At 42.1% G+C, this 15,228-nt stretch overlaps 1 non-coding gene across 1 annotated transcript; it reads left to right on the forward strand.

Annotated features, from left to right (window-relative positions):
* Positions 1 to 637: 637 nt before the first annotated feature.
* On the forward strand, positions 638 to 756 carry LOC145394578 (5S ribosomal RNA). The gene has a single exon (XR_013896437.1). It is a non-coding gene; the product is annotated as a 5S ribosomal RNA (ribosomal RNA).
* Positions 757 to 15,228: the final 14,472 nt, after the last annotated feature.

Below are 15,228 nucleotides of genomic sequence, written 5' to 3' on the forward strand. Positions count from 1 at the left end.
GATTCAGTCTAACATTCAGACAGAAAAAATCACTTAGTTCCTCATCCAAACGCACTGCAGCCTACAGGCTCTTCACTGCATTCATCACCTTCCCATTTACTCCATATATTCTTAATATTTTCCACATTCCTTGTCTATCCACTCTGTTATAATTATATTTTCTCCTCATTCATGAAGGCAGCATACAACTACTTTCCCTTCTCTAGAGACCCTTACTTCATCCTACAAGGATAATGAAGCGGGTATTTTTTAAAAGACATACTTTTCTTTTCGATACGTCTTAAGTCACGAGTCAGCCCGACCGCTATTAAGAAAAATAAAAAAAAAATATCTAGGCCATGTGAGCTGTATATATTCCATCAAACCAACACAATCATCCCCCACCAGTTCCCTAGACTCATCAACTTCCGTCCCCCGCTTTCTTATACACTCATTTACTACGTCCCTCCACCTTCATGGCCTCCAACTACTCACTCGTATATAGCATTTGTCATCACGCTGTTTTCACATTATACTCATGCCATCTACGCACACCATTGTCAACAGACTTACTTGAGCCACATCTTTTTTATATCTCGCTTGGTAAGCTGCTGTACTCAGGCAGTTGCAAGCGCTGGTTCGAATCCTCGCAATATTAGCCAACGGCCATACCACGTTGAGTACACCGCTTCCCGTCCGATCAGCGAAGTTAAGCAACGTTGGGTCTGGTTAGTACTTGGATGGGTGACCGCCTGCGAACACCAGATGCTGTTGGCATCCCTATGTGTCAAGTGGGGTTGGTGGAGGATTAGTTCCCCTCCCTGTAAAACAATTAACTCTAAGCCATTGGCCACCCCGTCTGGGATACATGGCGTCTGGCAATGAATGAATGATTTCACATCCTATCCACTCTACGCACACCACGCAAATATCTCAGTAACCAAAGTTCCAGTGATCTTTCAATATACTTTTCGTTCACATACCATACCAATATAACACTTTCTGGCAAAATATTATCAAAGAAACTGCTTACTCCTTTCTGAAATATTAATAAAACACTGGTTCTAGAATGCCTAAACTATAGACTTTCAGCAAAATACAAAACATTACGTCACCTGTGACGAGAGCAATTTTGTCACTAAAGTTGTAGGTGGACATAGTGAGGAGGACAGGCGTTGTGTTGCTGCAGCAGCGAGACTGAACACACTGATCTGCGCCGTATGCTGTGTGTGTGTGTGTGTGTGGGTCCTCCCACTACACCAGGAGAACGTCCTGTTCCCGAATACATCACAGTAGTGTCAAGTGCTCCCTTCTGAGCTCTTTCGATACGATGTGTTTTATTTCTCCTTTTAGTCAAGCTAGTCCAAAGCTTATTATATTTTTAAGGGCTGAAGTGTAAAACAATGATCGCCATTAAACCTGTCAATCTGAATCCGTATTTCTCAGTGTATTTTGGTATCTCCAATTAAAATCGTCTTTAGAGACACTTTCCGAACTGGAAATGTTAAGACACTGAGGTCATATACCCTTTCGGAATAAGAAATCTCTCCAAATCTAAAAATTACAAGGAACACTCAGAGACTGCAACACTTGCACTCAACAGTTCAGCTCCATTTCCTTAATCTTTGGTTGGCTGTTTTCAAAATTGGTTTTTATCCCTAAATCTTTACCTGACGCACAACTCATCCCTCAAGGCTGAGTCAAATCGGATCAGAAATGCTTAAGTTGACCCTACCCTGTAATCTTGACCTTTAACCTATTGTTTTGGAAACAGTAATTTCAACAATGGTAAACCTTAAAGCCTTTCACAGTTTGCCTAATTATAAACAATACTATTTGAGTCAAAGAACCTAAATTTTGACCATGCACTCTCTTCACCACTGACCGAGTCTTCTAAAGGGTGAATCACTTCGTCCTTTCCTGTTCCTTCATCCTTCCACATAGTCTCGTCAGAAATTAAATCTGAGTTGACTTTATTCTCATGACATTACTACTTTCGACGTAAGTTAATGACATTTTCCACTAAAAATATTCCATCATTTATCCAAAGTCCATGCAATAGTTTTTTTCTGTAATCTTGCTCTCTCTCTCTCTCTCACACACACACACACACACACACACACACACACACACACACACACACACACACACACACACACAGAAGCCCACGTTAAAGAATTGAAACAAAATCACTAAAGCATATTCTTAACCTTTTCTGTTCCAATCGCCAGTTTTCATAAGTGAGGATTAATTTTATAAAAGTCTGCCTGTGATCTGCAGCCTCTATTAGTTCAGATTTTAATGCAAATTTTCTCTAGTTTATTCAAATCTGCTTTTACCACCACACCCCTTGCACGAGGAGCGGGTAAGAGAAATTGTTTGTCTTGGTGGAGGAAGAGGAGGCACTAAAAGAATGCATTTTCGTGGCACAGGGAGGCATTGCAGAAAACTTTTGGGGACTATCCTATCGAGACTGATGTGGTTGAAAGCGAAATTTGGACGTGGGCTGTGGTATTTGTGAGTGCATATGGGCCTGATAGTGAAAGCGATAAAAAAGAGGAGTAGTCTTTCTGGAATGATGTTGATGAGTGTCTGCAGAGTTTTGGAGCAAGTGTGAATGTGGTATTGATGTATTGATGGGAGATCTGAATGCTAGAGTGAAAAATGTAGCAGTTGAAGGTGTCGTTGGTATGCATGGTGTGCCTGGAAGAAATGATAATGAAGAAAGAATGATTGAGATGTGTGTTAAGCGAGAGACGGTGATTAGAAATACTTGTCTGAGAAGAAAGATAATTATAAATATACATGGGTGAGACAGGAGGGTGGAAGGGTTGTTGATAGAGCACTGATGGACTACATGGTTGTGTCCAGGAACGTAAGAGGAAGATTGTTGGATGTGAGAGTTTTGAGAGGGAAGGGCGGAGGTATGTCTGACCATTACCTGGTGGAGGGAAAATCTGAGAATAGGTATTAGGTGGGTGAGAACTAAGAAAGTTGAGTGTGGCAGGGAGGTTTTGGAAGTGATTGAGTTGGATAAATGAGAAAAAAATGATAGAGTATCGGGAGAAGTTTAAGGCTGAGTGGAATGCAGCGAAAGATCAGGAAAATGGCGGCGTGAAGGAGGAATGAGGGTTAAGAGTGCTGTGATGGGGCATGCAGAAGAGGTGTGTGGTGTGAGACGAGTAGGTGGTGGTGTAAGAAAGGAAAGTGAATGGTGGTGAGAGGAAGTAAGTACAGTATGGCTATAGCTGAGGAGAGACGTGCATACGAAGTGTGGTTGCAGAGGAAGGATAAGGTGTCATATGAGAGGTATAAGGAAAAGAGGAACAGGCCGAGAAGGGTTGTGATTGATACTAAAGTGGCAGGAGATGAAAGATGGGATAGGCAGTTGACTAAAAATTTCCAACAGAATAAGAAAATATTTTGGAAAGAGGTGAAGAGAGCGCGAAAAAGAGAGTCTGGGATGGAAGAGCGAGTAAAAGCAGACGATGGAAGGACGTTAACTGAGTTGGATGTAGTAAGGAAAGCATGGGCAGAGATTTTGAAAGATTGTTTAATGCAGAGGAGAAAAGGGTGGCTGCGATTGTGGCAGATGGAAGAGTGCAAGGAATGTGTTGGGAAAGTTGAATGCTTCTTTGATCACAATGGAGGAAGTGCAGGAGGCAGAAAAAAGAGATAAAAGCAAGGAAAGCTGCAGGTATGGATGGGTGTGCTGTGGAATGTTTGAAAGGTGGTTGAGCGAGTATTGTTGAGTGCTTAGTAAGACTGCTGAATGTGTTTTGTGAGCGATATGGCGCCGATTGACTGGGGAAGTGCATGAGTGGTTCCATTTTATAAAGGTAAGGGTGATATATATAAATGTACTAGTTTTAGGGGTATAATTCTACTGAGTGCTGTAGGTAAGGTGTATGGTAGAGTGTTGATTAAGAGAATTAGAGAGGATACAGAGGGAGTGACTGATGATGTGCAGTGTGGTTTTAGGAAAGGGTAGGGATGCATGGATCAGGTGTTTAGTGTGAGACAGGAATATGGAAAGTATTTGGCGAAAGGTAAGTACGTGTTTTGGGCGTTCGTGGATTTAGAGAGAGCGTACCGTATGATAGAATTGATAGGGAGGTTTTGAGGACTGTTTTGAGATTGTATGGACTAGGTGGCAGGTTAAAAGAAGTTAAAAGTTTTTATTTAAATTGTAGAGCGTGTGTAAGAGTGGGAAATACTCTGAGTGATTGGTTTCCCCGTGAGAATGGGGCTGCAGCAGGGATGAGTGATGCCGCCTTGGTTGTTTAATATTTATGTCGATAGTGGTGTAAGGGAGATGAATGCGAGAGCGTTAGGTGGAAGTTTGAGTCTGGTGAATGCTGATGGTAGAGAGTGGAACCTGAATCAGCTGCTGTTTGCAGATGATACTGCTCTGGTGGCTGATTCATAGGAGAGATTGAGACAGTGGGCAGAGGAGTTTTGAAGGGTGTGTTAAAGGAAGACATTGAGAGCAAATGAGAATAAGAGTAAAGTGATTAAGTGCAATAGGTTGGTAGAAGGTAGAAGGAAGAATGTGATTTTGAATGAGGGGTTGCTCGGGGAGATTGAGTGTTTTAAGTATTTAGGGTCACATGTTGCTTTGGATGGAAGAGTTGATGTAGAGGTGAAGTTTAGAATGAATGAAATAGGAAAAGTACTGGGATGAAAGAAGAAAATGTTTAGATGTCGTTCACTTTGAATGGATGTAAAGAGAAGGTTGTATGAGGGTGTTGTGGTACTGACTGCATTATATGGGGCTGAAACATGGAATATGGGTGTAGCAGAGAGGAAAAGTTTAAATGTAATGGAGTTGAGACGTTTGAGGAGTATGTGTGGAGTCATGCATATGGATCGAGTGAGAAATGATGAAGTGCGAAAGAGAACTGGAGTTAAGCGGGAGATGGCTGGTCGAGTTTAGCAGAGAGTGTTCCGATGGTTTGGGGTACATGGGGAGAATGGATGAAGAGTGGTTGGTGAAAAAGATAACTGGATCTGATGTGAGAGGTGTAAGGCTGAGAGGAAGACCACGAATAGGATGGATGGACAGCATGAAGAGAGCGTTAGGTGCGAGAGGGATGTCTGTAGAGCAAGGAAGAATGGCTGCACATGATAGAGATGGCTGGAGAGAATTGTTAATGAATAAATGGTAACGCTGCTCAGAGGGTATATTGTCTGGCATTTGGTCTGATCAGCTGATCAGGTCAGGTGCAAGTAAGGAGATGGGTTCTTTATGATGTGGCAGGGGTAAACCAGCTCTGTTGTCGTGCCCTGCAGCAGATGTAGCTGATTAAGCTGTGTAGTTGACCCTCGTGTGGTGTGGTGTGGTAAAGATCTGTCCTTCTCCCCTTGGAGCTATGATACGAGTAAATGTGTGGTGTGGATGAGTAAATTGGAAGTGTGTTGTCCTGTCTCGGCTACCCCCCCATTTTAGGGGAGGGGGGAAGTAGACTAGGTATATATACTGATAGATGCTTCCATTCCTATTTCCCATACAGGTTTCATAAAATCTCCTGCCATGGAGAGATTCTGCACAGTTTTGCCACGCTTGTAAATTTTCTTATATAATTTGGATATCATATGTTTACCTGTTGGCTATTTTGGTTTTAATGTTGGTAGAACCTGGGTGTGTTGAAAAGGTTGTAGAAAACTGAATAACATACAGTTACTATATTTAAAGGCTGATTGTTTAAGAAGTGTTGTTTTAAATAATGTCAGATGATCTTATTCAGCTGAACGTGAGTCAAAGGAGACCATGGGAGTTAATATCGCCTTATTACAGCCTGGCTTATCCGGCCTCTCATCACATAATTCACCCACCAGGCCACATTGATACCGCTGAACCCAAGTATTAGCGAGAACATGTGTAGTCTTGATAATTATATGCTATCTCAACATGGAGTTCAATATTTCATCTTAAACCTATTACGCACATTGAGATTTAGAAAATCATTTTGCATTAACAAGGGGTAGAAAACTGTACTCTAGAACATATAAAATCAATCTGCCTTTTCTTAAAGCAGTGAGGCGTTGTCATTTAGTGAAAACATTGGAATTATTAATTTTCTTTCCTTATATATTATGAAAGATATACTTCTATGTCAGTTGCTCAGCCATTCGCTCTGTTCTTGTGTGAACTAGTGAGGCACTGGCTTAGCAACGGCATTTCTATTTTTTTTTTGTTCATAAACCTACGAACCAAGACAGGTAGGTGGAAGAAGTTTTACGTATGTGCCCCTCTCCCCCAGAGAGAGAGAGAGAGAGAGAGAGAGAGAGTCTGCTCTATGTTCGTTTGCCTGTATTCAACCTGCATGACTGGACAGACGGAAATAGAAAGTAGCATGCAAGTTTCATGTAATTTAGCAAAATGCTGTTTAATTGACATTTCATTTGCTTCCATCCCTCTCACTTCCTTGCCCCCCCCTCCTCCTTTTCCTTTTTCCACTCTTGTACTGTTCGATCCCCTCCCCCCCAAAAAAAAAAAAAAAACTATAATGCCATAAACTGAAATTACAAAACTTTGATTGGTGATGTGTTTTATTTCTCCTTTTAGTCAAGCTAGTCCAAAGCTTATTATATTTTTAAGGGCTGAAGTGTAAAACAATGATCGCCATTAAACCTGTCAATCTGAATCCGTATTTCTCAGTGTATTTTGGTATCTCCAATTAAAATCGTCTTTAGAGACACTTTCCGAACTGGAAATGTTAAGACACTGAGGTCATATACCCTTTCGGAATAAGAAATCTCTCCAAATCTAAAAATTACAAGGAACACTCAGAGACTGCAACACTTGCACTCAACAGTTCAGCTCCATTTCCTTAATCTTTGGTTGGCTGCTTTCAAAATTGGTTTTTATCCCTAAATCTTTACCTGACGCACAACTCATCCCTCAAGGCTGAGTCAAATCGGATCAGAAATGCTTAAGTTGACCCTACCCTGTAATCTTGACCTTTAACCTATTGTTTTGGAAACAGTAATTTCAACAATGGTAAACCTTAAAGCCTTTCACAGTTTGCCTAATTATAAACAATACTATTTGAGTCAAAGAACCTAAATTTTGACCATGCACTCTCTTCACCACTGACCGAGTCTTCTAAAGGGTGAATCACTTCGTCCTTTCCTGTTCCTTCATCCTTCCACATAGTCTCGTCAGAAATTAAATCTGAGTTGACTTTATTCTCATGACATTACTACTTTCGACGTAAGTTAATGACATTTTCCACTAAAAATATTCCATCATTTATCCAAAGTCCATGCAATAGTTTTTTTCTGTAATCTTGCTCTCTCTCTCTCTCTCACACACACACACACACACACACACACACACACACACACACACACACACACACACACACACACACACACACACACACACACACACACACACACAGAAAGAGAGAGAGAGAGAGAGAGAGAGAGAGAGAAGCCCACGTTAAAGAAATGAAACAAAATCACTAAAGCATATTCTTAACCTATTCTGTTCCAATCGCCAATTTTCATAAGTGAGGATTAATTTTATAAAAGTCTGCCTGTGATCTGCAGCCTTTATTTGCTCAGGTGTTAATGCAAATTTTCTCTAGTTTATTCAAATCTGCTTTTACCGCCACACCCCTTGCACGAGGAGCGGGTAAGAGAAATTGTTTGTCTTGGTGGAGGAAGAGGAGGCACTAAGAGAATGCATTTTCGTGGCACCGGGAGGCATTGCAGAAAACTTTTGGGGACTATGCTATCGAGACTGATGTGGTTGAAAGTGAAATTTGGACGTGGGCTGTGGTATTTGTGAGTGCATATGGACCTGATAGTGAAAGCGATAAAAAAGAGGAGTAGTCTTTCTGGAATGATGTTGATGAATGTCTGCAGAGTTTTGGAGCAAATGTGAATGTGGTATTGATGGGAGATCTGAATGCTAGAGTGAAAAATGTAGCAGTAGAAGGTGTCGTTGGTATGCATGGTGTGCCTGGAAGAAATGATAATGAAGAAAGAATGATAGGGATGTGTGTTAAGCGAGAGACGGTGATTAGAAATACTTGTCTGAGAAGAAAGATATTTATAAGTATACATGGGTGAGACAGGAGGGTGGAAGGGTTGTTGACAGAGCACTGATGGACTACGTGGTTGTGTCCAGGAACGTAAGAGGAAGATTGTTGGATGTGAGAGTTTTGAGAGGGAAAGGCGGAGGTATGTCTCACCACTACTTGGTGGAGGGAAAGCTGAGAATAGGTATTAGGTGGGTGAGAACTAAGAAAGTTGGGTGTGGCAGGGAGATTTTGGAAGTGAATGAGTTGGATAAATGAGAAAAAAAATGATATAGTATCGGGAGAAGTTGAAGGCTGAGTGGAATGCAGCGAACGATCAGGAAAATGGCGGCGCGCGCGTGAAGGAGGAATGGGGGTTAAGAGTGCTGTGGTGGGGCATGCAGAGGAGGTGTGTGGTGTGAGACGAGTAGGTGGTTGTGTAAGAAAGGAAAGTGAATGGTGGTGAGAGGAAGTAAGTACAGTATGGCTATAGCTGAGGAGAGACGTTCATACGAAGTGTGGTTGCAGAGGAAGGATAAGGTGTCATATGAGAGGTATAAGGAAAAGAGGAACAGGCCGAGAAGGGTTGTGATTGATACTAAAGTGGCAGGAGATGAAAGATGGGAGAGGCAGTTGACTAAAAATTTCCAACAGAATAAGAAAATATTTTGGAAAGAGGTGAAGAGAGCGCGAAAAAGAGAGTCTGGGATGGAAGAGCGAGTAAAAGCAGACGATGGAAGGACGTTAACTGAGTTGGATGTAGTAAGGAACACATGGGCAGAGAAGTTGAAAGATTGTTTAATGCAGAGGAGAAAAGGGTGGCTGATATTGTGGCAGATGGAAGAGTGCAAGGAATGTGTTGGGAAAGTTGAATGCTTCTTTGATCACAATGGAGGAAGTGCAGGAGGCAGAAAAAAGAGATAAAAGCAAGGAAAGCTGCAGGTATGGATGGGTGTGCTGTGGAATGTTTGAAAGGTGGTTGAACGAGTATTGTTGAGTGCTTAGTAAGACTGCTGAATGTGTGTTTTGAGAGAGGTATGGCGCCGATTGACTGGGGAAGTGCATGTGTGGTTCCGTTTTATAATAGTAAGGGTGATAAATATAAATGTACTAGTTTTAGGGGTATAATTCTACTGAGTGCTGTAGGTAAGGTGTATGGTAGAGTGTTGATTAAGAGAATTAGAGAGGATACAGAGGGAGTGACTGATGATGGGCAGTGTGGTTTTAGGAAAGGGTAGGGATGCATGGATCAGGTGTTTAGTGTGAGACAGGAATATGGAAAGTATTTGGCGAAAGGTAAGTACGTATTTTGGGCGTTCATGGATTTAGAGAGAGCGTACCGTATGATAGAATTGATAGGGAGGTTTTGAGGACTGTTTTGAGATTGTATGGACTAGGTGGCAGGTTAAAAGAAGTTAAAAGTTTTTATGTAAATTGTAGAGCGTGTGTAAGAGTGGGAAATACTCTGAGTGATTGGTTTCCCGTGAGAATAGGGCTGCAGCAGGGATGAGTGATGCCGCCTTGGTTGTTTAATATTTATGTCGATAGTGGTGTAAGGGAGATGAATGCGAGAGCGTTAGGTGGAAGTTTGAGTCTGGTGAATGCTGATGGTAGAGAGTGGAACCTGAATCAGCTGCTGTTTGCAGATGATACTGCTCTGGTGGCTGATTCAGAGGAGAGATTGAGACAGTGGGCAGATGAGTTTTGAAGGGTGTGTTAAAGGAAGACATTGAGAGTAAATGAGAATAAGAGTAAAGTGATTAAGTGCCATAGGTTGGTAGAAGGTAGAAGGAAGAATGTGATTTTGAATGAGGGGTTGCTCGGGGAGATTGAGTGTTTTAAGTATTTAGGGTCACATGTTGCTTTGGATGGAAGAGTTGATGTAGAGGTGAAGTTTAGAATGAATGAAGTAGGAAAAGTACTGGGATGAAAGAAGAAAATGTTTAGATGTCGTTCACTTAGAATGGATGTAAAGAGAAGGTTGTATGAGGGTGTCGTGGTACTGACTGCATTATATGGGGCTGAAACATGGAATATGGGTGTAGCAGAGAGGAAAAGTTTAAATGTAATGGAGTTGAGATGTTTGAGGAGTATGTATGGAGTCATGCATATGGATCGAGTGAGAAATGATGAAGTGCGAAAGAGAACTGGAGTTAAGCGGGAGATGGCTGGTCGAGTTTAGCAGAGAGTGTTCCGATGGTTTGGGGCACATGGGGAGAATGGATGAAGAGTGGTTGGTGAAAAAGATAACTGGATCTGATGTGAGAGGTGTAAGGCTGAGAGGAAGACCACGAATAGGATGGATGGACAGAGTGAAGAGAGCGTTAGGTGCGAGAGGGATGTCTGTAGAGCAAGGAAGAATGGCTGCACATGATAGAGATGGCTGGAGAGAATTGTTAATGAGTAAATGGTAACGCTGCTCAGAGGGGATATTGTCTGGCATTTGGTCTGATCAGCTGATCAGGTCAGGTGCAAGTAAAGGGATGGGTCCTTATGATGTGGCAGGGGTAAACCAGCTCTGTTGTCGTGCCCTGCAGCAGATGTAGCAAATTAAGCTGCGCAGTTGACCCTCGTGTGGTGTGGTGTGGTAATAATCTGTCCTTCTCCCCTTGGGGCTATGATACAAGTAAATGTGTGGTGTGGATTAGTAAATTGGAAGTGTGTTGTCCTGTCTCGGCTACCCCCCCATTTTAGGGGGGGGGGGGAGAAGTAGACTAGGTATATATACAGATAGATGCTTCCATTCCTATTTCCCATACAGGTTTCATAAAATCTCCTGCCATGGAGAGATTCTGCACAGTTTTGCCACGCTTGTAAATTTTCTTATATAATTTGGATATGATATGTTTACCTGTTGGCTATTTTGGTTTAAATGTTGGTAGAACCTGGGTGTGTTGAAAAGGTTGTAGAAAACTGAATAACATACAGTTACTATATTTAAAGGCTGATTGTTTAAGAAGTGTTGTTTTAAATAATGTCAGATGATCTTATTTACCTGAACGTGAGTCAAAGGAGGCTATGGGAGTTAATATCGCCTTATCACAGCCTGGCTTATCTGGCCTCTTATCACATAGTTCACCCACCAGGCCACATTGATACCACTGAACCCAAGTATTAGCGAAAACATGTGTGGTCTTGATAATTATATGCTATCTCAACATGGAGTTCAATATTTCATCTTAAACCTATTACGCACATTGAGGTTTAGAAAATCATTTTGCATTAACAAGGGGTAGAAAACTGTACTCTAGAACATATAAAATCAATCTGCCTTTTCTTAAAGCAGTGAGGCTTTGTCAATTAGTGAAAACATTGGACTTGTTGATATTCTTTCATTATATATTGTGAAAGATAGACTTGTATGTCAGTTGCCCAGCCATTCGCTCTGTTCTTGTGTGAACTAGTGAGTCACTGGCTAAGCAACGGCATTTCTATTTTTTTTTGTTCATAAACCTACGAACCAAGACAGATAGGTGGAAGAAGTTTTACGTATGTGCCCCTCTCCCCCAGAGAGAGAGAGGGAGAGAGAGAGGGAGAGAGAGGGAGAGAGTCTGCTCTATGTTCGTTTGCCTGTATTCAACCTGCATGACTGGACAGACGGAAATAGAAAGTAGCATGCATGTTTCATGTAATTTAGCAAAATGCTATTTAGTTGACATTTCATTTGCTTCCATCCCTCTCACTTCCTTGCCCCCCCTCCTCCTTTTCCTTTTTCCACTCTTGTACTGTTCGATCCCCTCCCCCCCCAAAAAAAAAAAAAACTATAATGCCATAAACTGAAATTACAAAACTTTGATTGGTGGTGAAAAAATGCATTTCTGTATAAACAGTTTAAAGCAGAGGTCGGAGGTCAAGGGCAGACTTCTTTAAATATTCAGATTTCAATAAAAAGGCAATCGAAACCTTAAGAGCAAAAAATCATGATGTATTCGTTATTATACTTGATGGAAATAGAGCTATTACTTGGATCTCTCTCTCTCTCTCTCTCTCTCTCTCTCTCTCTCTCTCTCTCTCTCTCTCTCTCTCTCTTGTACTGTACGGTATATATCTTAATGAATAACCAACTGTATGATAATGTATGTTTCTTGATGTATAGCTGCTGTATGATGTAGTTGTAGGAATGCACAGTGTAGTACTGGTTGGCTTTGGGAAGACGGCACCTGCTTTGATTTTCTCATCTGAAGTATGAATACCCTTTGCGTCAGCCAGATGTCCAATTTAATTTTCTCACGCTGGAAGATGCTGTATCTGAGCATGACTTTTAGACCGGCCGTTTTGAGATGATCAAAAACTTGCTGTAATTTCGTGTAATGTTGAGTGAATTATTTATCCATAACAATGATATCATCTAGATAAGCAAAAAGAGAATGACCCATCATATCACTGAACACAGAATGGATCAGCCTCATGGACACTGATGGGACATTTCTAAGACCAAAAGGAAATCTTTTGAGCTGCTAGTGTCCAGAATGGGTGCTGAATGCAGTTATGGAGAGAAACGACTCTTCCATTTCTACTTGCCAGTACCCGCTCAGTAGATCGAGGGAAGTAAAAACAACGTTATTCTCGCTGTGTGATTCCAGTAAGTCTGTCAAGATTGGCAGTGGAAATCGATCGGGTTCAGTGACAAAGTTTACTTTACAGTAGTCAACTTCTGGCCTAATTTCACCTTCTTTCTGTGGGACAAGGATAAGAGGGCAGTTCCATGGACCGTCGGTACTCAATGACGTCTTGTTCAGGCATATTCTGAGCGAGGTTATGGGCCACTGGGGCAGTCTGTATGTTGGCACATATACTTACTGAGTACAGGGAACCAATTCAGTGGTATGTTTTACAAGATTCGTCTTCCTAATAGGTTCACTAGTTATGACAACAATATCACTATAAGCCTGCAAGAGATCAAGTAAGTGTGGTTCATGTTCAGGGAGATCACCAGCACCTCCTTCAAAGGCAATGTCAGGAGAAGCAGTCATAATGGAATCAGTAGAGTTTCCAATGGCATCATCATCATCATCATCCTTAGCAGTTACAGAGGATGGTATATCCTGGCACACTATTACGGCCGATTGGTACACCAGGAAATCGCAAATGTTTGTGCCACTTTTAAGGTTTAGTGGAGCATTGGTGACATACAATAGGTAAAGATAACATAAACCATCCTGTAGCATCAAACTCAAAGCTGACTCCCAAGTTAAACCATTCACACGTCTCAGGTAAGGTTAAGGTATCCATTCCTTCTTTCGAATCTACAACGTGAACAGATAATTTCACGAATTCGTGCTGCAACATAACTGTGCTCTGTTTTGTAATCGCCTTCTCATCTCCATGTGTTGCATAATATCATCCGGATTTTTTGAGGTAGTTGAGTCGTTGCATCAGTGTCATCAGTTATCCCAAGATCTTGCAATAAAGCTAAACAAATTGTAGCACCTGCTTGATCTGAAAAATCCCTTCTGTCACATTCCCTTGCAACTGTAGGAAGCTTTTTTCTCATTTGATTACAGACTTGCTTAATTGCTTTTGCACCAGGAGGAATAGGATTTTCCTCTGTTTCAGGAGACAAGTCAGTAGTAGTAGTAGTTGTTGTTCCCTAGTCAATCTGGCCGAGCAGCCCAGAGTCCCTTAGGAAGGCCATGGCCGAGACCAGGCTTTCCCACAGAGCTCTCAAGGAGTGTATGTTGTGTTGTTGGCGTAGGTGATTGTGTGCAATGCAGTCTTTCATCATGTTCTTAATAGTATGGGGTGCTGTGTTGCATCCTGGACAGGCATCAGCAACGGAGTCATCCAGCCTCTTCTGGTAGCTTAAGAGGACTGGATGGTGCCCACATCTCAGCCTGGCTAGGTGGACCCTGTCCTCACGAGGAAGATAGGATTCAGAAGGGTGGATGTCAGGAGGCCGTGCATGCAGCTGTGTGTTGTCTTTAAGTAACTGAATGGAGCGGCGAGTGATCTGAGTGTGGATATGCTTCTGGAAGCTGGTCTGAGGTGGGCGAGGGGGAAGAGATGACAGGATTTGTGTATGGTATCGTGTGCTGGGTGTTGTTTTGATGTTCCTTGGTGTGGGTGGATGTGCTGCCATGTAATATAGTGGATGTTGTGGGTCTGTGGAGGCTGCACCAAGAAACTGGGTGCCTCTCATGTCTAAGTGATCCTTAACTTTGAAGACTTTGGTTTCTTGATGTAGGTGGTCTGTGGGTGTATTGCTGTGCAGCCTGTGATTATATATTAGGGCCTTGTTCTGTATGGTCTGTAGAGTGTTGTAGTGTGTTTTGGTGAGGTTAGAAGCCCAGGCAGGGCTTGCATAATTCGTCACTGAACGTATGTATTGTTTGTATACTTGTGGTGGTGGTTTCTTTGTTTTGTCCAAATGTTGTATGGGCAAGTGACCTCAAAGTATTGAGTCTTGGTCTTATTTTATTTTTAATGTTTGTGATGTGTTGTTTAAATGACATTGATGTACTGTATGTTACACCTAGGATTTTGGGTGTGTGTGTGTGTGGTAGGGGAGTGTTGTTTATGGTGAGGTGTGGGATGTAACTGTGTTCTGCTGTCCAGTTTGTGAGAAGAGTCACTGTAGATTTGGCTGGGGCTATTTTGAGCCTGTTTGTGGTGAACCATTCGTGCAGTGTGTTGAGGTAAAGTTGAATGATGTGTGCAGCTGTGTTTGCGTTTTGGTGCGTACATGTAAGTGTTATGTCATCTGCATAGGAAGCATTGTGTATCTGTGGTGTGTGGGGTGTGGGTACGTCGTGCATGTATAGGTTAAAGAGTGTAGGAGACAAAACAGGTCCTTGGAGGACGCCGTTTCTGAAGTTTCTGATGTTAGAAGACTGACCGGCAAATGTTACATGTGCACATCTGCCTGCTAAGTAGTTTGCCAGCCATCTTTTTGTGTTATTGTGCATGTTTGTGTTGAGTATTTTGTTTGTGAGGTTGTGGCGGGGGATGGTATCAAAAGCTTTGCTAATGTCTAGTGTGATTAGGAGTGTTCTGTGTGGTGGCCTAGCTGAATTCATGCCATCGAAAACTCTCTGTGTAAGGTTTGTAAGAAGGGTGTGTGTGGAGTGTAGTGGCCTAAAGCCATGTTGTGACTGGGCTAGGGGAATGTGAGGTGTGACTAGTTGTAGTACCAGTCGTTCAGTGACTTTCGAGGGAGTGCAGAGGAGTGTGATGGGGCGATGTGAGGAGGGTAACGTGGAGTCCTTGTTGGGTTTAGGGA

The sequence above is a fragment of the Coenobita brevimanus genome, chromosome 27 (genome assembly GCF_032717465.1).
Source record: "Coenobita brevimanus isolate Jiangsu-jjx chromosome 27, ASM3271746v2, whole genome shotgun sequence".
NCBI lineage: Eukaryota > Metazoa > Arthropoda > Malacostraca > Decapoda > Coenobitidae > Coenobita > Coenobita brevimanus.